The sequence below is a fragment of the Adiantum capillus-veneris genome, chromosome 27, assembly GCF_014529385.1.
Source record: "Adiantum capillus-veneris isolate H3 chromosome 27, ASM1452938v2, whole genome shotgun sequence".
Classification (NCBI taxonomy): Eukaryota; Viridiplantae; Streptophyta; class Polypodiopsida; order Polypodiales; family Pteridaceae; genus Adiantum; species Adiantum capillus-veneris.
In genome coordinates, this window is record NC_140957.1 from 34478012 (window position 1) to 34500465 (window position 22454).

Below are 22454 nucleotides of genomic sequence, written 5' to 3' on the forward strand. Positions count from 1 at the left end.
ATGCTCCTTGATGTGATCTTCATCTTGTAATCAACATCAACTCAAGAAACATATCAAAACAATCACATCACATTGTCCTTAGAGACGATTCACGATGTCGCTCTAGATACGACAGAGAAACAAGCGTAATGTCCAATCACATGTATATACGTATAACAAAATGCAAAACATGTGCACACATAAACACACGGCTGGGACCTGGCACATGAATATAGCGATTGATGTAAATGAGTAAATATGGCTATTGACGTAGACCAACATAAATATAGCCATTGATGTAGACCAATATGATGAAGAGATGACAAAATTTTAGCCTAGCCATCACATGAGGCTTTGACGAGATGAGAGAATTTACTTTAATAATCATGGTATCACGTACCATGGCATCATGGAATTGTCCATGACATAAAAATTAACTTTTTCGTCACAAAAGATATGACTGTCAAAGAATGGAACATGAGAGTAATGTATACATCATGGCACATGACGCCATGGCACCACAATAATATCCTTCATAGTTTCTAAACAAAACAATTGGGAGACAAAATAAAAAACTTGTAAATTTCTTAATGATGATGGAATATAAATCTCACGCTAGTTTCATCTTGTGACAACTCAATTGAAAAGTGAAGTCATCATAAGCTATTAGTATGTTAGAATTGGAAAGAAGGATTTAGGCACATGCTTCTTTCCAATATTTCTAGTTACAAAAGTTTGACTGGCTCGTATACAACAAAGAAGAAGCTAAATTGTATTGTAAGTTTTGCTTAAAATATCCTCATCACCATAGTGCCTATTCAAGAGATGGTTCATTTAATTTTAAGGTAAGTAACTTAAAAGCTTATTGTCGAACTGACTGTCATTTGAAACAGTCATGTGAATGTGATGGATGCTTTCCTCTTAGAAGGAATGGACAACATTCAAAACAACATGAAGAAGGCAAAGAACTTCAAATAGTCTCTCTTTACTCTTTTTAGGGTTGCCTATCATATGGCAAAGAAGAATTATGCATTTTTTGAATATCTTGACATGATTTCTCTTTTGCAAGATTGTCGATTTCCATATTCCACATCCTTGTATAATGATGAAAGGCTTGCGTGGAGATGGTTTATTGTATTGGTAAGTGTCTCATGGACTCCACCTTAAAAAAAGTGTTTAGAAGTCCTTTCTTTGGTGTCTTGATTGATGAGTCTAATGATATTATTAAGCATGGACGCTTGATTATCTATTTGCCCTACCTTATTGATGATTGCATTCCCACCTATAGATTTTATGGCATAGTTTGTGTAGGTGGTGGACCTGCTAGATCTATCTTTAATGCCATCCTTGATGAGCTAAAAACAAATGATTTTGATATTTCAAAGATAATTGATTTTGGTTTTGATGGGTGTTAGACCATGACAGGGTCAAGGAATGATGTTTCAACGCTTTTTGAAAAACATATAAATCCATTTCTAACATCTATTCATTGTGTTACACATAGGACAAATTTTTGGTTGTCTCTTCTGTTGCAAAGATTTTTGAGATTGAAATAACATTAGAGAAGCTTGTTAATTTGATTGCCACACATTTTAATCACTCTAACAAGAGGCTTGACGAGTTAAGGACTACTCAAAAGGATTTGGCGTGCCTAATCTTGAGATACGAACATACATTTGATGTCAGGTGGTTGAGTCGTGCATCTGCAATATTCAAGGTTTATTCTTCTCTTAATGTCATTCTCACTACAACATAACATCAAGATATCGACAGCCGTACCTTTCCATGCGGATATCGACGTACTTTCATCCGGTCAATATATGCGTCGGAATAGCCGTCAATATGCACGTGGAAATACGTGTGGCAAGGCATGCTTTTCCACGCGTATATCGATGAACATTACCACGAGTATATCGACGCAAAAAAATTGAGGGAAAAAAAAGGGAAACCCGCGCGCAGGGGCCATTTTCGCCTGCAACGCGCGCGCTCAGATCTTGGCCGAAACCTGCTGCACAGGTATTATGAAACTCCCCCCCCCCCCCCCCCCCCCCCCCCCCCCCCCCCCCCCCAACCCCTCTCTCTCTCTCTCTCTCTACATTGTGTGTGTGTGTGTGTGTGTGTGTGTAGGAAAGAGAGACACACACAGAGAGAGAGAGAGAGAGAGAGAGAGAGAGAGAGAGAGAGAGAGAGAGAGAGAGAGAGAGAAATGTGTGTGTGTAGGTAATCAAAGAGAGAGAGAGAAATGTGTGTGTTTGTGTGTGTGTTTGTAAACGAAATTAAAAAGCTAGAGAGAGAGAGAGAATTAATGTATGCGTAGGAAATTAAAATTAAGAAAAGAGAAATTAAAGAGAGAAATGAAATGAAATGTTATATTAACGTCTTCAAAAGGCCAAAGTGACCTATGAGACCAGAAAGTTACAATGTGGTGGATCTGATACAAAGTCAGAGTAACAAGATGACAAAATGACAAAATAAAATATTATGGAATCCTAAACTGTTGGGTGTGGACTAAGCAGCTAAAACAGCTAGCTGGGATAGGTAGATCATAGGAGATCCAGCATCTGTCTCGCTGGCGAATCTCATCAATCTCCTCCATGGTCAGTAGTCTGACCGGGCGTTGTGCATGTCGAGCCAAAGTGACCTAGATCCTCTGATGCAGCCTCTGTCGATGTTGTGTAGTCCTCCGCAGTCGTGGACGTATGGATCTCCCTAGCTCAGTCGCTCGTTCGATCAGTAGAGAGATAGGGAAGTAGAGAGCGAGAGAGAGAGAGAGAGAGAGAGAGAGAGAGAGAGAGAGAGAGAGAGAGAGAGAGAGAGAGAGAGAGAGAGAGAGAGAGAGAGAGAGAGAGAGAGAGAGAGAGAGAGAGAGAGAGAAAGAAAGAAAGACATAGGGAATAGAGAGAGAGAGAGAGAGAGAGAGAGAGAGAGAGAGAGAGATATAGAAAGAGAGAGAGAGAGAGAGAGAGAGAGAGAGATAGGTAAGTGGAGAGCGAGACAGAGAGAGAGAGATAGGGAAATAGGGAATTAGAGAGAGAAAGAGAGAGAGAGAGAGAGAGAGAGAGATCGAGAGAGAGAGAGAGAGAGAAAGAGAGATAGCGAGAGTGAGATCGAGAGAGAAAGCCGAGAGATAGGGTACGTAGACAGAGAGAGAGAAATCCGAGAGATGGGGTATGTAGAGAGAGAGAGAGAAATAGAGAGATGGAGAGTGATATATATATATATATATATATATATATATATATATATATATAGAGAGAGAGAGAGAGAGAGAGAGAGAGAGAATTAACTAGAGATAGCTACAGAGGTAGAGAGAGAGAGATAGATAGTAGATAGAGAAAGAGAGCGAGAAAGAGTTAGGTTGGCTGGCCAATTGTGTGAAAAGGAGAGAAACTCTCTCTCTCTCTCTCTCTAGAAGAAACTATGGAACTAAAAGAGGCAAAGGGGTTTTGCCCGCTACATGCATTGCCATGTACACCTAGGAGTGCACGTATGTGTCTACCCATATAGGATTTGACCAATAAAGACGATATTTTGACCCGGTGGTCCTGATCTCCGTACACCTCTGGACCGAGGTGTACGGAGATTGGGCAAGACTAGAGAATGCGAGGTAGTTTACATTGTGAGGAGTATATATATTAAAACAACATTCATAATCATTGTAGATGGCAAAGTCATCAACTAACATGGAGTAAAATATTGCATGCTCGTGCACGCTTTGTAAGTATCAAATCCTGCGCAAGCGTAGGATATGTAATGAGCATGTCCACAAGTACGAAGAGTTTTCTAGAGAAACCGTACAGAATGTACGATACGACTCCTACGGAACGGGCATTGATTTTCGTGACATAGCACCTACATCTAAGAGAGAGAGAAAAAGGATTATGCGTGAAGGTCCGACCAATATAGAGCCAAGGATGGCAACAGAAAAGGGCTTACAGACAGAAGATGGTGGCATAGAGGAGATGCTGGATGCCTTCTTCCAGACAAGTGAGGAGAACGCTAACGAAGCAGCACCAGAAGCCGTGCGCCTATCTCCTGAAGACATGTTGAGGAAGTTGGCACGTCAAACAATCTATGAAGGCGCCAAAATATATGTGCTTCGTACTTGTCTGGCATTTTTGAATCTTCAGTCAGTGTACCGGAGGTCAAATGCAAGCGTCACCGCTTTGTTTAGGAACGTAATTTACAAAAGAGATTTTCCGATTGCAATGGTGACGTGCTTGGAGAGCTTTTTAATTTAATGTGGCTTAAACAGGTTGTCTCCCGGCTGGCAATGAAATGCCCCTCTCCATGCCATATGCAAAGCAACTATTGACCTCAGTTTGCTTGGACTACAACAAAATTCATGCATGTCCAAATGATTGCATTCTTTTTCGCAATGAATTTGCAGATTGTCTGTCGTGTCCTAAGTGCGAAGCAATGCGCTACAAACAAGATGCGGTTGGCGAGATAGTGCCAGCTAAAGTGTTGCGGCGTTTCCCTATTATTCCTAGGATAAAAAGCATGTTTCGTTGTGGTTCCATTGCAAAGTTGATGCGGTGGCATTCTACAAATAGATCCATTGACGCAACATTTAGGGTGCCCGCTGATTCAAAGGCTTGGAGGCACATTGAAGATACCTGGCCACATTTTAAGAGTGAACCCATGCAATTTGCGTTTGGGCATGGCAATTGATGGAGTCAATCCATTTGGCTTGAGAAGCTCGTCATGGAGCACTTCACCTGTGTGCCTTATCAATTACAACCTCCCGCCGTGGCTTGCCATCAAGAAGGGTCATTTGATATTAAGATTGATTGTACCTGGTAAGTTCAAGGCAAAAAACATGGATGTTAATCTAGCTCCACTAGTTGACGAGCTCCAGGAGTTATGGCATGGGATCGACATAGCAAATGCGGTTGAACCAGTAGGAAAACAGCATGCAAGGATCCATGGACTTCTTATGTGGACTATGCATGATTGGCCAGGCTACAGAGAAGCTTCTGTTAATGGTTCTTGATTTACAAAATTCTCGCTATTCGCAAGCACTTTGCCTTGGCCTGATTCATGCTTTAATATATGCAGGGCTAACAACTTCGGGATACAATGCATGTCCAATTTGCGGGCAGTCTTTGGATGTGCGCTATTCTCCCTCTCTTCGAAAGACAATTTATCAAGGCCACCAATGTTATCTTCTAGATGGCCATCACTTGCGCGAAGGTCAGCTTGGTCACGTCGAATGTTGTCCTATGCATGTACAAGAGTGGCGTCACCGATGGGAGCAACATGAGGGGCAACCTATTCCACGAATGAAACGTTTGTCCATTCTCTATACTTTGCCATACTGGGGTGATCTACTAATTGACCATTTTCTGGATCCAATGCATATATTGAAGAATGTGGGACAGCTCCTCTGGAAGACAATCATGGGAATGAAAGAAAATCAAGCTTCACGAGATGATTTGCAGTCAGCTGGAAAGATGCCAGAGCTGTGGCCTTTCACCAATGTAGCTGGCCAAACAAAACTTCCAAGAGCGCCATGGGTATTTCTAAAAAGCGAAGAGCGACAAGTTAAAAGGGTGATTTCCGAGTTCAGGACGCCAACAGAATATATGAGATGTCTCAAGACAGCATTCACCCATGACGATCAACTATCAGGACTGAAATCGCACGACTGGCATAAGTTCTTGCAATTCATTCTTCCAATTGCGATTAAGTGATGTTTAACGAAGGAAGTGCGGACCTACATATACAAGATTTCAGAGCTAGTGCGGTGGATCTCTTCCAAGGATATACGAGAGGAATCTATTGCAGTCGCAAGGGCTAACTCCATTGAGGCAGTTTGCATGATTGAGAAGTATCTACCTACGAGCTGCCTAACTATCCAAATGCATTTTCTCGTCCATGTAGTAGATGAGGTTGTAGTGGAAGGTACAGTCCACAGCCATTGGATGTTCTTTCTAGAGCGGTTCATGAAAACACTTAAGGGTTTTGTTCTCCAAAAAGCGCATACAGAGGGGAGCATGGCAGAAGGATGGCTGGTGCAAGAGTCTCTTGTCTTGAAGATTGAATTTCTATCCATTTTTGACCCAGAAATGCCTCGACTGTGGAGCGATGAGGAGGATGCAAGACTGGTGGGAGAGGAGCCGCAAGGGCAAGGGGTGCCAAAGAAAATGAATGACGCCATGCGAGAAAAGATCATGAAGTTCTGTATACTAAATTCAGAGCCGATGCAAAAATCGCTTGAAAGGTACGAAGAAGAGAAAGAGAGACGCAATAGGGAGCGACATGATTTCAGGCGAAGCCGAACGACTAGAGGCTTACCCTTGCCAGACTATCTCGCTCCTCTACATGAATTCCCTACAATGGCATGGTTGGACAAGACAATGAGAGCAGCTCAACAGATCGGAGAACCCATATCTCTAGAAGAGGAAGAGAAAGAGGATGTTGATTTAAAATTAAGCTTAAAGTTAATTTAAACAAAGGTGTTCTGACGCTTTATTTTACTTTCTTTGTGCAGGACTTTAGTATGGCAGACCAGTTTCCAGATCCCGCTTCTATGAGTGCAGATGCATTTATGGGCTTCATCACACAGATGACGCCCAGTCAGATGGCAGAGGCTTCTCAGTACTGGGTAGCCAGAGGCACGGGTACTACGCCTCCGGGCTTCACACCTGAGGGTCCGACGCCTATGGGGGGGACACCTATGGGGGGGACGCCTACGGGTACGACGCCTGCGAGGTTTCCCATCATGGCTGCTTTGACACCTAGGGGTGTGGCAGAGGCGGGTACGTCCTCATCTCCGCAACACAGGCGCACTCGCCGATCTCGGCGATCGTCAGGTGGAGGTGGTGGTTGCTGTGGAGGAGGGTCCACAGATGCTTCGACCCCTCCTCGCTCAAGACCCCCGTCCTACCCAGCCACACCTCTCGACACACCTCTTGGCACACCTCGGACACCTTGGGGGGCACACGATCCTAGTGCCTCCAAGCTCTATACTGTACGGGCAGATTGTTCTGTTGACATGGATAGAGTCGGGACTGAGACGAGACAGCGAATTCGCCAGCTCGTGGAGCTGCAGTTTTAGACCAGCATTCTGACGCCTTGGCCTGACCAGGATGAGGAAAAATTCAGTTATATAGTAGAGACTATCATGCAAGAGTACCAACCTGCATTAGGTTCAAAGGTTGTTCCGAGGAGGTGGATCAAGGGTGTTGCACGAGACACCGTGAAACATTGATGAGATGCAGCTCCGCAGGCTTTCAGGACCGGCTCGCCGAAGCCTTCGGACATCCCACACAAGACGTGGCAGCAAATCAGGGAGGACGAATGGACAGCAGACACGCGGTTCAGACAGCAGCGTCAGGCCGCGTAGATACGACAGATGACCAGGGGGACATCTCATCTTGGCAGCGGAGGCTTTGACACCTTTCGCTATGAGTTTGTGAGTTTTCAATCCAATCCTAGCTATGGTGTTTTTTTAAACATGATGAATCATGTATTCTTATTACTTTGATTTTTGTATAAACCCAGAATCTTGCGATGCATCGAGCCCCGACACGCCAGGAGAAGACAGATGGATATCGCAGACGTATCTATGAAGTATTGAATCATCTTGATTCTTCAGGAGAGCCTGTAGACTGGGAGGCCTTAGAGTCTTGCTAATCGATTGAGGTGAGACATTAATATGTGTGAGTTGATTTAATTAAATAAGTATATGTGAAGTAATATCAATACTAATTTTGTGATTTGTCCTATGTGCAGGTTGTGATGCCTAGTCATCAATGGATTTCATATATATGCTTAGTGAGACAAAGACACGCTTCTGTGTCTCCTTTTTGTACAAACATATATGGTTATTGTCAGGACACGGGTCCTGTACCCTAAGAACTAGGCTAGGCATAAGGACTACGGCCACGGGCCGGGCTAGGCAGTGTGGAGAGGGGATCCATCTAGGGCAAGGGGCTAGGAGCCCACCCTATAAAGGGACGTTGGGAGGAGGATCTATCAGAGCCTAGTTTCCTAGTTTCTTACACTGGTATCAGAGCAAGATTGAGAGGAAGGGGGAAGGTGGATCCATGGAGGAGGAGCAAGCATGGAGCTCTCTCTCTCACGCGTGGATCTCTTTCTTTCTCCCTCTCCCTCGGAATCTCTTTCTAGCTCTCTCGAGCTGGGAGGTCGTGCATGAAGAAACATGGTGTGCAAAGCATGAAGGATTTTCCATGAAGGTTGTGGTAGGGGAGGAAGCAGGCCGAAGCCTCACGTGTGCAGGATCCCCAAGTCGGGACAGGGAAGGTCCGCGTGCAATGACCCTATGTCGGGGGAAGGGACAAGATCGATCGGTGTCAAATTCCTTCCAGATGGGCTCAATCAGAGCGCAAAGTGAAGCTACACCTTTTTCGACACAGGGCCGAGCCCCGGTTTATGGTAGAGAGCCCTGCACAGGGCAATCCTTCCTCGTGCGGATCTGTTGCCGCCATCGCTATAGAGTTAACGTTTTTGTTATTATTGTTTGTTTTTTTTTCTCATGGCACCCTAATAGCCCAACTAAGGGCGGCCACCCACAGGGTTTGTCGGCAAAACAGGCCTTCTCATGCAAAGGGCATGCCCGGGTCCCCATCGGGCGCATAGTACCATACCTGATGCCCTCAGCACCCTCGGGTATGTAGTCGGTTTTCCGTACGCCGAAGTTAAAGGAAATATTTGACAGGTCATCAAGGCGGAGTTCTGACGTGTTGCCCAAGCCACATGCAACTCGTCTGCATGGTGCATACAAGGAAATATGCAATTTCTATCAGGTTCACAATTTTCAATTCTTGCAATTTTCATCACTTTATGTACACATTTGTATTGCAAGTCTATGTATTATGTTGATCTCGGCCATGGGGTCCGAAGAGATTATCTACGGATCTAGTATGACCAAATTCAACACATTACGTCCAATTTTGGTAGTCATTACCATGCTTTGGACCATGGAGCACGGCTCCGATCGAGATACCCTCTACACGGATTTCTTGATGCAAAATTGCCTCGTACTGAAGGAAACTCAAGCATGATTGTGCCTTATAAGGCATCGATGATTGGCAAGGCCGATTATTCTTCCAATTCTAAGCAATAGTGACAGTGTCTACTCAACCGAACATTATTATCTGGCAAATCACTTCTTGGTTTTCTTCTTGCTGGTGACTCATTTGATTCTTCCGGCAGCAAGCTTCGTCAGTAAGTGTACTTAATAAGGTATGCAATCTCTTTTGTTTTGTTTTGATCACGTTTTCAAACATGCTATGTAGCTCTTGCATGCAGGCACAAGCACAGCTTGTGACAAGTTCCGTACGCAGTCAAATTTTTTCCACTGCTTTGTTTGCAAAGAGCCCAGCTTGACTACACAATATTCAAGCCATGCAAAAGTACCTGATACTTACAGGGATCGGAACGGCCGATAACCCTTACTACTCGAGGGTACAAAGTTGTTTGGCATGGCTGCTTCTTTGTAGATTCGACAAAGCTCTTTTCCGCCAACTCTCTCTGGTGCAACACAAATGGCTATGAACTACATTTGAACGAGCTTTTCTTCCGACATCTCCAGACAACTGTTGGATGACCAAGCTTCCACTTGTGCTACAATTGACTTGGCGTCAAGAGCAGTAGCAATCAAGTTTGAGGCATTTATGTTACCACAACATGCCCGATGACAAACAATAGTTGTGCGGGTACGTTATGACAGCATGGAAGGAAGGCGTTGTGAGCGGGATGAAAACACACACAGCGCCTCTATAACAACCCGACACACACTCTTGGGAAGATACACACACACACTATGGGGCACCACTCGGCTTACACAACACACCTGGCCGAGACAGGGAACACACCTCTGGAGTGAGAGGAGAGAGACTATCCACTTGCTCACTCCACACAGACACACACACACACACACACACAAAAACTCAGCTCAAAAGAGGAGAACTTCTGATGTTTAGATACAAATGAGCTTGGGCCAACACCAATGGGGCAAACAGCTCACACAATATGGATAAAAGATACCAGATACAATCACAAATTGGAGAAGAAGCTTCACTCACCGGAGAAGATTACACAGAAAAACAGCAGAAAAAGAGTGAGGAATTTGGCAAAATGGACAGCGCCATCGCGTCCGGAACGGCCCAAAACCCCAGTTTACAATGTCAAAGTGCTCAAATCCGACCTCGGATGAGCAGTTTACGGCCAAAACAGGCTCCAAAATGAGCAAAAACACACCTGCGGCTGTTCCTCCTCTCTTCTCCACGTTTTTTCTGGTCTTCTCTCAGTTTTTTCAGTTCCCACACTTAGCTTTATTAGTTGGGCACCCTTGGCCTTTTAGATGACCTCAAACGGACCCCGAACAGGCCAAAAACTGACCTCGCAGTGCATAGTTGTCACCTTTTTGCATCATCCGCACACCTGGCACTCATTTCTTTTCAATAATTCATCCCGCAACCACGTGAAGTGGCCCCAAAATTTGGTCCTCATGATGACCTTTCTGCATAATTATCACAAGAAAACATCCACGTGGTGTCCGTACTTATCCACGTGCAAGTCTTGACCCCGTTCGGCCTCCTAACGCCACTAGATGCCATCTGACGCACCTGCTTACCTCATGTCGTCGGCCTGCGGATAGCTTCCTCGAGAAGTTTTACGCGCTATAAACTCCTCATTATTGTAGAAAAAACATACTGGTACTGGTGATAGTGAAAATCGATGCACTATGTACATGTTGTCCTACATGTACACATGTGGGCCCCACGTAACCACCTGGCTCTGGAAAATGGGCAATTCTTTATTTGATGCACCATGCATGTATATGTACATATGCGCAATCCCTTGCTCCAAAAAAATCCTGACATAATTTGCCCACCCCCTAGCCTGCTAGAGCATTCATGCTCAGCAGCAGCACTAGTAGATGCTCATTCCACCTGGATCAAAAGGCCAAAGGCATATTGCCTGATTCACAAGAAGCATCATAACACCACACCTACATTTGTCAACAATCAACCAAAATGCACCATAGGCATATTCAACTAACACATCCGCCCTGTGTGGAGTTCCAAAAGCATAAATATTGCATGCCACATTCAACCCAACCGATAGAGACAACTCAAGTGACTCATCACCTGGCATCTTGGCTTCACCAGCGATAGCAACAACCTGCAAATCATGCACCCAAGTAGCTAAAATCATTGTGTGAAGGTAAAGTTTTTGATATCCAAAGCACAAAAGTATCCCCGCAGCACACATATCCCTAGCATAGGTATCCACATAGCTGAGATTGGACTCATATATGCCAAGCCCCTTCTCATCATCATAAGCATACTCATCATCACACATAACTTTATCCACATCATAATCATGGCTAGCACCACTATCCATAGCTTCTAGCATGGGTTCATCAGTCTCCAAGAATATAGATCCCTGCTCTAAACCACAACCATGCTCACAAATCGGTTCAATCACTGCACATGCATCAAAATATGGCTTCAAAACAGGCTCCACATCCAACAAATCCACAAAATGTCTCTCAACCTTGCCCTCTTTCCTAATTTCCAAGGAACTAGTATCCAAAAATACGTGCTCATTATCAATAACCTCAACCTCACACTCACACCCAGAATCACAAGGTACACAAGTAGCCAATGCATCCTCTTCAAGACTTGTCAATCCTGTATCCAAAGCATTACTCACCTCTTTAGGCTCTTCCATAAACCTGTCAACCTCCAAGACCTCTTTACGCTTCACAATAGACCTTGGGAAGAAACGAGAAACAGCATAGGATAGGCTACTTTTCACCTGCTTAGGCTTAACTTTATCTTCCATGCCAAATCCATCTTGCACATGCATACCTGTACTAATACCATGTTCCTCAAGACGCTTAAACTTCCATTCCTTGTGCTTTGCAATGCATAACGCATCTTCAAAAGACTCGGGCCTCTTCAACTCGACCTCGAACCGCAAACAAGGTGACAAACCATCAACAAAAAAACTTTTCTTCAATGAATAAGGGGGGGTCTCATCCTTAAGAGCAACACACCAACGAGTCCATAAATCTGTAAAACCTTGTACATAGGTATCAACACCTTGACAAGAACCTTGCTTAAGAGCATTGAGCTCATTCCATACTGCATTTGCATCTTCAAAAACTTGGAAACGCTCTAAAAAAGCTTCTATAAACTTGTCAAGACTCAAACCATAAGAAGAAGCCACTGCTTCTTTAGCTTCCAAATCCATGAACCAAACACGGGCCTTATCTTTCAAAAGCAATCCAAATAGCCTCAAAATCTTGTCCTCATCACACATTTCGTTGCTTATGCATGCCACCTCGACTTGCTCCAGAAAGTCTTCCGCATCTTCACCACTTCTTCCATGAAATTCCGGATAAGAGAAAGCCATGGCTACCCAAGTTTAATGCTTTAAGAACCCCTTCGAACACACGTGCAAGAACCCAATACTTTTGACTACCCAATCCCTAGAAACTTCAATGGAGCTCAACTTTAGATAAGGACAAACACATGCACATCAAATGAGTTTTCATAGTTAATCATCGGAATGACAACAGGTAAAGGACATTCCAGTATCTCCCTCAATCTTCTTGGCCCAAACATAAAGACTATGCGCTGCTGGAAAAAGATCTTCCTGGACACATGAACATTTATCTGGATTCTTTGAGTTAAATGAAAAGGAGTGAATTGAGGGCCGTTTTGATCATCCATCATTGAAGCCCACCATGAAGCTCCCAAGAAGGCACACTTGACTCAACCTCTGATTTTGCCAAAATTTCAGCAGCATAACAGCATAAATGGCTCAAAATACCAAAAAACCAGCCATCATAACTTGGGAAAATTTCGACAGAGTTTCCCCAGAAGTAGAGCAATGAGAATCCAAAATATAGACTGTCTATGTATGCATAAACTACCAACAATAGAACCCGAGCATCAAGTAGGACTCACTAGTACATAGCCTATGGCGAGGTCACAAAAAGGGTGCTCCAGCTACCTGTATCACCGAAAGGATCTCCACATTTGAGAATCCCCCATCTCAATAAAAACCTCACGCTATCGACCCTCACACGAAGGATAATGCAAATCGCGTATAGTCAAGTCTCAGAAATGACTATCTTCCAGACCAAGTCTCAGAAATGGCTGGGACTGCCAAATACAACCAAGTATGGCTCCACAAATGCGTACAATGGCAGTTTCCACAAGTAACGTACAATCCAGCAGACAATGCGCTCAAATAGGCGCCAAGTGATGCATACCCACAACAACTGCAAGTGACATCATTGCTAGTATATCACTATACTCCAGCTACCTGTACCTGTGTGAATCACCTGTACCTGTACCTGTCCCTGTCCTGTAACCTGTAATCTGTAATCTGCAACCTGCAACCTGTAATCCCGAAGCTCGAAGCTCGAAGCTCGAAGCAGAAGGTACTCGAAGAAGATCCTCCGTGGGGGCGCCAAAAGAATGTGAGCGGGATGAAAACACACACAGCGCCTCTATAACAACCCGACACACACTCTTGGGAAGATACACACACACACTATGGGGCACCACTCGGCTTACACAACACACCTGGCCGAGACAGAGAACACACCTCTGGAGTGAGAGGAGAGAGACTATCCACTTGCCCACTCCACACAGACACACACACACACACACACACAAAAACTCAGCTCAAAAGAGGAGAACTTCTGATGTTTAGATACAAATGAGCTTGGGCCAACACCAATGGGGCAAACAGCTCACACAATATGGGTAAAAGATACCAGATACAATCACAAATTGGAGAAGAAGCTTCACTCACCGGAGAAGATTACACAGAAAAACAGCAGAAAAAGAGTGAGGAATTTGGCAAAATGGACAGCGCCATCACGTCCGGAACGGCCCAAAACCCCATTCTTCAATGTCAAAGTGCTCAAATCCGACCTCGGATGAGCAGTTTACGGCCAAAACAGGCTCCAAAATGAGCAAAAACACACCTGCGGCTGTTCCTCCTCTCTTCTCCACGTTTTTTCTGGTCTTCTCTCAGTTTTTTCAGTTCCCACACTTAGCTTTATTAGTTGGGCACCCTTGGCCTTTTAGATGACCTCAAACGGACCCCGAACAGGCCAAAAACTGACCTCGCAGTGCATAGTTGTCACCTTTTTGCATCATCCGCACACCTGGCACTCATTTCTTTTCAATAATTCATCCCGCAACCACGTGAAGTGGCCCCAAAAGTTGGTCCTCATGATGACCTTTCTGCATAATTATCACAAGAAAACATCCACGTGGTGTCCGTACTTATCCACGTGCAAGTCTTGACCCCGTTCGGCCTCCTAACACCACTAGATGCCATCTGACGCACCTGCTTACCTCATGTCGTCGGCCTGCGGATAGCTTCCTCGAGAAGTTTACGCGCTATAAACTCCTCATTATTGTAGAAAAAACATACTGGTACTGGTGATAGTGAAAATCGATGCACTATGTACATGCTGTCCTACATGTACACATGTGGGCCCCACGTAACCACCTGGCTCTGGAAAATGGGCAATTCTTTATTTGATGCACCATGCATGTATATGTACATATGCGCAATCCCTTCCTCCAAAAAACTCCTGACAGCGTCAAGGCCCGCCATATCTTGGTATGAGTGCTCATGAATGCTGCTGGAGATTGACACCATGTTACTCCACGTCGTCACGCAATTCATGAGGTATGCAATGTTTTTACATTTTTGATTCGGATGTGATTGCTTGCTATGGCAACGCCAAGGTCTAGAATCTCAAGGAGATTGGCACAACCTGTTGCTTGCTGACATGAAGGGGGCCGAGGTTATGTTAATTGTGTTGTCATCTCACCGAACCCCTCCCAGTTTCACTTTTGCACGACACTTATGTGTTGGTTTTTATGTTTAAGTCCTTCACGGTAGCCAAAGGGCTTCCACTTTTGTATGAAAGGCATGTTACCCAGGGGGTATAAAATATGTTTTTGCTCTAACCCAGCCACTCTGTCAAGGACAAGATGCGTAATGGATTGTTTAATATGCTTGCTGGTTGTTGTCAACACACAACAACACTAAAAGGAACCTAAAATTTGGACTTAATTCACAGACAAAGTGCCAATGCTAAGTCATTATCAGACAATCATGACCCCTGCAAGAAAGGTAAGTCAGGATGTGTTACCTCTCTCGATGAGAGTCATACCAAAAAACTGTGGAATGCTTATAGGATAAGCTGCAAGTTAGGCATAAGATGCACCAGAGCAGGGCAATCAACTATACACGTCATAGTCGTTTAAGGAAAGTTCCTTAGTCCACATGCTCTTCTGATCCCTCTTTCTTCTTCTCTCAAAGAATAATGCAAACTTTATACGAAGCTTTTAATACATGTTTTGCTAGTGAGTCAGCCTGAGACAAGGTACTCTAACTCTCAACTAGAAATTGGGCAAGACGCCATCTAAATTAGTCTTCATCAGTTCCTCGATTGAACACTAATTGCCACAAGGGCTATGAGCCACACACACTGGCTAAGAGTCATTGTCAGATCTCGGGTACGACCCAACTCTTGGTATTCCTTGGGAGATTGTTCTCCAGCTCGAACACATCTACCTAGGGGAGTACACATCGACGTTAATGGACAAGCAAGAGTCTTGTCATTACGGAGGTTTAGGGTGTCATTTTCGCACTACATGTTTTCAATGCGACACTCAAGTTGATTTTTTGATAATCTTCACCTCACAACGGTTGATCTCGACAAGGAAGTATAGATGCAGCAATCAATTGCGACAGCAGGGCTATCCACAAGAGCTAAGCAGTTCACTCGTGTGGATCTCTTGCTCTCTCTCTAGCACTACGGAGTATCTATGGACATAATGTTTTCAGGTAAGACCCGGCGAGTGATTGTTACATCATCCCATAGGTATTCAGGATCACAGGTTGATCTGCATTGAGAATCACAGTTGATCTCTCCCATTTATACTCTCAAGGAAATAATTCCGCAATATGTTGCCTAGTTTCTTACAAAGAGTCTTATCAAGGGGTTGACTACGTAGATTCTGATCCAAGAGCTTGGATTGCAAACGCAACACCCAGGCTTCCCAGTGCAATGTTGTTTGTTTTTTCAGGTAGGGGACATGCTCCTCTCCATTTGAATACGGGTAAGTGAACATTACGTTCAAATCTGCAGGTATGCATCTATTGATTTGGTGTTATTCCATTTTTAGGATGCTTTGCTTGGTTTTTCAAGACGTATAAGTACGCTTGAATGTTACAGAGCCATGCCAAGGGCATGTCGGCACAACATATTTTGGGCCAAGTGTCCAATCTATCTTGTAGCCTTATGCTATTACGAACCTATTTGTAGGGTTCAATTTGCCACATGTTGTCACATGGGAACAACATGGTCTAGGAACTCAAGGAGTTTGGTTTAGCCAGTGTGGAGCAATGAATGAGGTTCCTCTCACTCTTGTCGTAAAGTGTTTAGAGCTACCTCCACACACAAGTACATCTAGTACTTGTAGGATGTTCTTTTTCAGACATCCTTAGTTGAGACAAATTCCACATGTGGCGAATATGAGTCTGTGGGACTGACACGGGCGCCCCCTATTTCAAATATGTGTCACGCCAAAGTCCTTAAGTGCTGGTCACATCTGTTTTCTAGACCATTTTTAGCACGACGTATCAGGAGCAATTTTGTGGCCAGAAATTGTCAGATACTTAGAATGACTTATTAAGGTACAAGTATTTCTAAACAACATTACAGATGGTTGTTTATACATATAGCAAATGAAAAAGTTTCATTGTTTGTATCTAGAAGTGATCATTGTTTCACCTTCAATTATGTTTAAGAAAAGCTTGCAAAAGATTGGAAATGAAAGTATTTAGTTTCTTTTCAGAACTATTTACATTCCTGTTAATGTGTGCTAGGCGCATCACATTTGCCATAAGTATTGGCAAGAATTACCATGGAAATATAGGTTCAGATCTATTTTTTGCTAAATGCATGCACACTAGGTGTTATGGGCCCTAGTGTTTAGCAAAGGCTGATTTGGAACGGCATGCATATTCCTCAAGTTGTTGCTTATGATGTTAGGAAATAAGACGTAGCTAAATATATTTTTTAGTAGATTACTTAATGGAGAGAGATAGATTTCACACACAAGAGATTATAGAGTAGAGAGAGAGAGAGAGTACACACGATATACGTGGTTCACCCAATGTGGGCTACGTCCACGGGAAAGCATCCACTCAATGGCTTTAGCACTTCAAAAGAAGAAGTAGTTTACAAAGGGATTAAACCCTTGATAGAGCTCCCGCCTTGCTTCACTCTCACCACCTCACACTCACCTTGTTGCATCAACTTCACACTATGAAATGTGTGTAGAAATGGCCTCCTTTTATAGGCCAAAAAGGCTGCCCTCTCTTATGAGAGACAGCCATGTGTAGCCGCCCTTGTGCGAATAAGTCCAAATCGGACCCTCCAATCCGCCCATGTGTGGCCACCCTTGAGAAGACAAGTCCGCTGTTGAATTCGACCACCGGCCATTGAATTCGGCCACCGGCCATTGACTTCCGACCACCGGCCACCGGCCATTGACTACCGGCCACTGGCCAACCGACCGGTTGTTTTCCTACCACTTTCCGGCCGCCGTCCGGCCATAATATTCCGGCGAAAAGGAATATTCTGACCAAAAAAAAAGTCTCTGGGGCCTCCGCCCCCGAGGCCTCTAAAGTTGCCCCTGATTCTTGTCCATGAAAATTTTGGTTTCCGGTGAGTGATTTTCCTTCACGCACGATGGCTTCTCCTCATAATGGGGGCCTTATAAATGTGCGCTTTTACCACAGAAAATTACAAGGGTAAATCAGGCTCCATACTCAACATATGAAGCATTTTGCACTTTATGTGCACTATCTCTATGAGATTACCTTTGAGTCTATAACTCACCAATAGAGGTCATGGCTCGGTTTGGGCGTTTGTGGACTTTTTCAAGTTAACCACTATGTTTATTTCGGACATTGTTGATTCTTCACCAATGTTAAACACTACTGTGATTTCCCGTTCACCAGTCACTTATGACGACTGTCTGTAAACCGTGAGGAAAACACACCTCAGTACTGTCAGTTATCCAAGAGGATAGGCAGATTACAAAGATTACGAAGAGTAATCTTGTGCTAAAGGATCTGCTAAGAGCATACGTTAACACAACGCATTTCTAAATAGATGAGTTTCTCCCTATTCTAGAATTTGCTTAAGTACGATTTTTGACTTTGAACACCTCTTGGGGTGGGGTTGGAGATTGTGTCAATACTTTCATACGTCAAGGAATTACCAGGTGTGCTGACAGAGCATGTTGGCAAGTAACCTTCATTAGGGATGAACTTGTAACATACTGTTCAAGATACTCAGGCGAGTAGGAAATCTGGCTCACAACTGCATGGAAAGTTACGCCAAGGGTTTCCTTGCATTATTCCAGTACCTTCAGAAGATCTGAAAACTGGTTATGCCTTTGGACAACTCTTAGTTGTGGTTCCTCCTTTACAGTACTCAAGTGAGTTATAAATGGAGTTACCATTTAAACCCAAGTGACTCTTAGTTGTGGTTACTCCTTTACAGCACTCAAGTGAGTTATAAATGGAGTTACCATTTAGACCCAAGTGGTTGCAAACGCACAACAATGTTTAAAATCAAGATATTCATCTTGGTTTCATTGAACCTCCTCACTGCACCAATTATCGGTCATACAGACAAGTGGCTCACTTATGGGACGTCAATAAAGAGAACACCATTATTCTTAAGAAGATGTTACTACTTGTGTTTTCGAGGACGAAAACTCTTCCTTAAGGGGGAAGTAATGTCAGGACATGGGTCATGTACCCTAAGAACTAGGCTAGGCACAAGGACTACGGCCACGGGCCGAGCTAGGCAGTGTGGACAGGGGATCCGTCTAGGGCAAGGGGCTAGGAGCCCACCCTATAAAGGGAGGTTCGGAGGAGGATCTATCAGAGCCTAGTTGCCTAGTTTCTTACAGTTATGGTTATTGTTGTTCAAACAAGGCTTTCGTAACAGTCCAACAGAAAGCACATTGTATGTCAAGCATGAGGGTGATGTATTTCTCATCGTGGTTCTTTATGTTGATGATTTGCTGATCACTAGACCAAATGAGAGACATACTGCTGAATTTAAGGCTGATTTGAATGCTACTTTTGAGATGAAAGATTTGGGGGTGTTGCATCATTACTTGGGTATACAGTTTAAGTAGTGTGATGGTGGTATTTCCTTGTGTCAAAAAAGTTACATAGAGACATTGCTATGTAAGTTTGGACTTGAAGATTGCAAACCTATTGCCACTCCCATGGAAACAGGTTTGAAGTTGAGTCTACATGATGATGGCGATCCTACTGATGTCACTCTTTACCAAACTGCTATTGGCTGCCTCATTTATGTATGCAACACGAGGCCAGATATTCAGTTTGCAGTCTCACAGATCAGCAGATTTATGCATATCCCAGGGTCTAAGCATTGGCAGGCTGTAAAGAGGATTTTCCGCTACCTTAGTGGCACTTTACATCTTGGCTTGTTTTATCCCTAGGGGGGATCCTTGCCGCCAGACTTACATGCTTTTTCGGACTCAAATTGGGCTCTTTGTTTTGACACGCGAGTGTCCACAAGTGGTTTTTGTTTCATGCTTGGCAGTTCATGTGTATCATGGTTGAGCAAGAAGCAACCTACTGTGGCCACTTCGAGTTGTGAGGATGAGTACAGTGCAGTCTTCAAAGCTACGGTTGAGTGTGTATGGCTCAAACGCCTTATGGTTGGACACTGCCACACCATCTACACTGACAGTGAGAGCGTATTGGCAGTTTCAAGGAACCTAGTTTTTCATGCTTGCACAAAGCACATTGAGGTGCATTACCACTATGTCAGGGAGAGGCTCTCAGCAGGAGAGATCAACTTGGCTTATGTGCCAACACAGGACAACCTTGTAGATCTTTTCCCAAAGGCATTATCTTGTGAGAAGCTTGAATCTTTCCCCAAAGCTTTTGGGCTTACTCCCCTTTATGGACTGATCATGTCCTCAGGGCATGGCACTTCCCTTTACTCATGTGCCAGCTCTCGTTCACCGCATCACTCCAGGGGGAGATTTGTTACCATATATATGTGGTAGTGATGTGTGTGAACACACTAGGACCGCCGAGGCATTTTTTCCCTCTCTAGGAGGTTTTTGTATATACGCCCATCACTCTAGGGCTATCTATCTTTCCATTGCATACTAAGTAACACACTCTCTATTGTGTGCCTTGAGCTTCCTTCATCTTCTCCAAGTTGTGTGTGTTTCTCTGCAACCCTAATTCCAACATAGAGATTATAAATTATGCTGCTATGATTGAAGAGAATGATTTTATTAGTGAATTTGGTAGTTTCACGTAACAATCTGGTATTAGTTGGGTACATTTTAATCTTCCAGATGTTGCAGTTGCAATCGCTTACAATGCAATATGGAGAGACTCATATCCTAATATTTTGACTATTTGTCGAATTGATCTAGTGCAATTATGTTCTAATGCTAACATATGTGAGAGAGACGTAACAATTTGTGGAGAAGGATGGAAGAACTCCAAGTGCCAAGTGAGTTTAAGCTTGCGGTTTCTCGAATCTATGAGAAGGTGATTTGTCAATTGCGCATGGGAAGAGAAATTTCAGAAATTTTTGTAAGCACTATTGGGGTTAAACAAGGATGTCCATTGTCACCAACTCTCTTTGGTCTATGCATCGATCAATTGGAACAAATGGTACTTGACTTTATGCAAGAAGAAGGCATTAAAGAGGTCACTATTTGCAATGCAGTAATCATGCTTTTGTTGTATGCGGATGATGTAGTGCTTCTAGCACCCACTTTAGAAGATGCACAAAAGCTTATGGTTGTCCTTGAGAACTTTTGCTTGCATAGTGGGCTGATTGTAAATGAATCCAAAACAAAGGTTATGCTTGTGAAAACCAACCATAAGGAGAAGCCATGCATTGTGTACAACAACGAGACACTTGAAGTTGTTGAGAGCTTTAAGTACCTTGGCCTTGAGGTTCCATCCAATCACAAGTGGCATGAATGTGCTATGCGTCGTTTGGAAGCGGGAAAGAGAGCATATTATGCATTTGAGAACATATGTAATGCGGGAAACATCAAGTGTTGGGTTCTCAAGAAGTATCTTTTTGATGCATTGGTGACACCGGTTCTTCCTAATGGAGTTGAAGTGTGGGGCGGGAGCATCTCAAACTCTACTTGGAAAGAGTTTGAGAATGTCCAAAAGCATTTTCTTACAAACTTTCTCCAAGTTAAGACACAAACGCCATATATGCTCCTACTTCTTGAGTCGGGATCTCTTCCAATTGAGGTTATGGGCATGGAAAGGGTTGTGGAGTACATGATAAAGATGCGTCAAAACCCCTCACATCGACTTCCTACAATTGCATGGGAAGCAAGCAAAAAAGTTCAAAAGACGCATAAAAGCAAGATCTTGAGCACGGGATGGATGCAAGACATAAAGAAGTGGTTTGGGAGATGGGATGCATTACACTTGCTACATGATGCTTCAATTGACTCTCAAGTGAATGAAGCTTTTCTACAACGCCAATGTATTACGGCTTGGGAGAAATCCGGTGGGTCACGCTTCATACATTACACCACCTATATTGGCCCCAACTACAAAACCATGTTCTTCGCTGAGAGAGGAAACCGTACTCACACTTACATGCTTGAGCCTATTCCCTTGTCCGCGATACCGTACTATCGCAGCAATTCGGCTTAGCTCCCATTTCCTTCGATGCGAGATAGGGCGTTGGGGCAATGGAGAAGAGTCAAATCGATTGTGCACATTATGCTCACTGCAAGTTCGAGAGTCTGAGTACCACACACTACTAGAGTGCTCAGATTTTGATCACATCCGAACTTGCTTCTCTCACATTTTCAGCCATAACTTAGACCTACACACTTTCCTCTCCCAGCCAAAGTGTGGGCTCTCCATTGCGACTCTCATCACTACAATTTTGGAGCATCGACAGTCACTCATCAGTCATACACATACTACATCACATGTAACTTTGGTCCCATAGGTCATATTTGACCTCCGAGGATGATAATAAAATCTCTCTCTCTCTCTCTCTCTCTCTCTCTCTCTCTCTCTCTCTCTCTCTCTCTCTCTCTCTCTCTCTCTCTCTCTCTCTCTCTCTCTCTCTCTCTCTCTCCTTTTTAAATCCTTATATCAAAGAACTATGTGCAAAATCTACACACTTGGGCTTCTCATTGATTATATTTGCAAAGGAATCAAGACTTGAGATAAAGAGACTATCACACAAACTAGAAATAATGAAAAATCTAAATTCTTAGGCAATGCACTTGCTAGCATCAAAGCACATCTACTTTTCCAAGCTGAAATCCTCTCTTGGTCAAAATTGAATCCACATCTTTCTTCGTGAAATGAATGTCATTAATTAA

The 22454-nt window shown here is 43.7% G+C and overlaps 1 pseudogene; it reads left to right on the forward strand.

Annotated features, from left to right (window-relative positions):
* The first annotated feature begins 885 nt into the window (after positions 1-885).
* LOC147421757 (uncharacterized) overlaps positions 886-22454 on the forward strand; it is a 144167-nt pseudogene continuing 122598 nt past the window's right edge.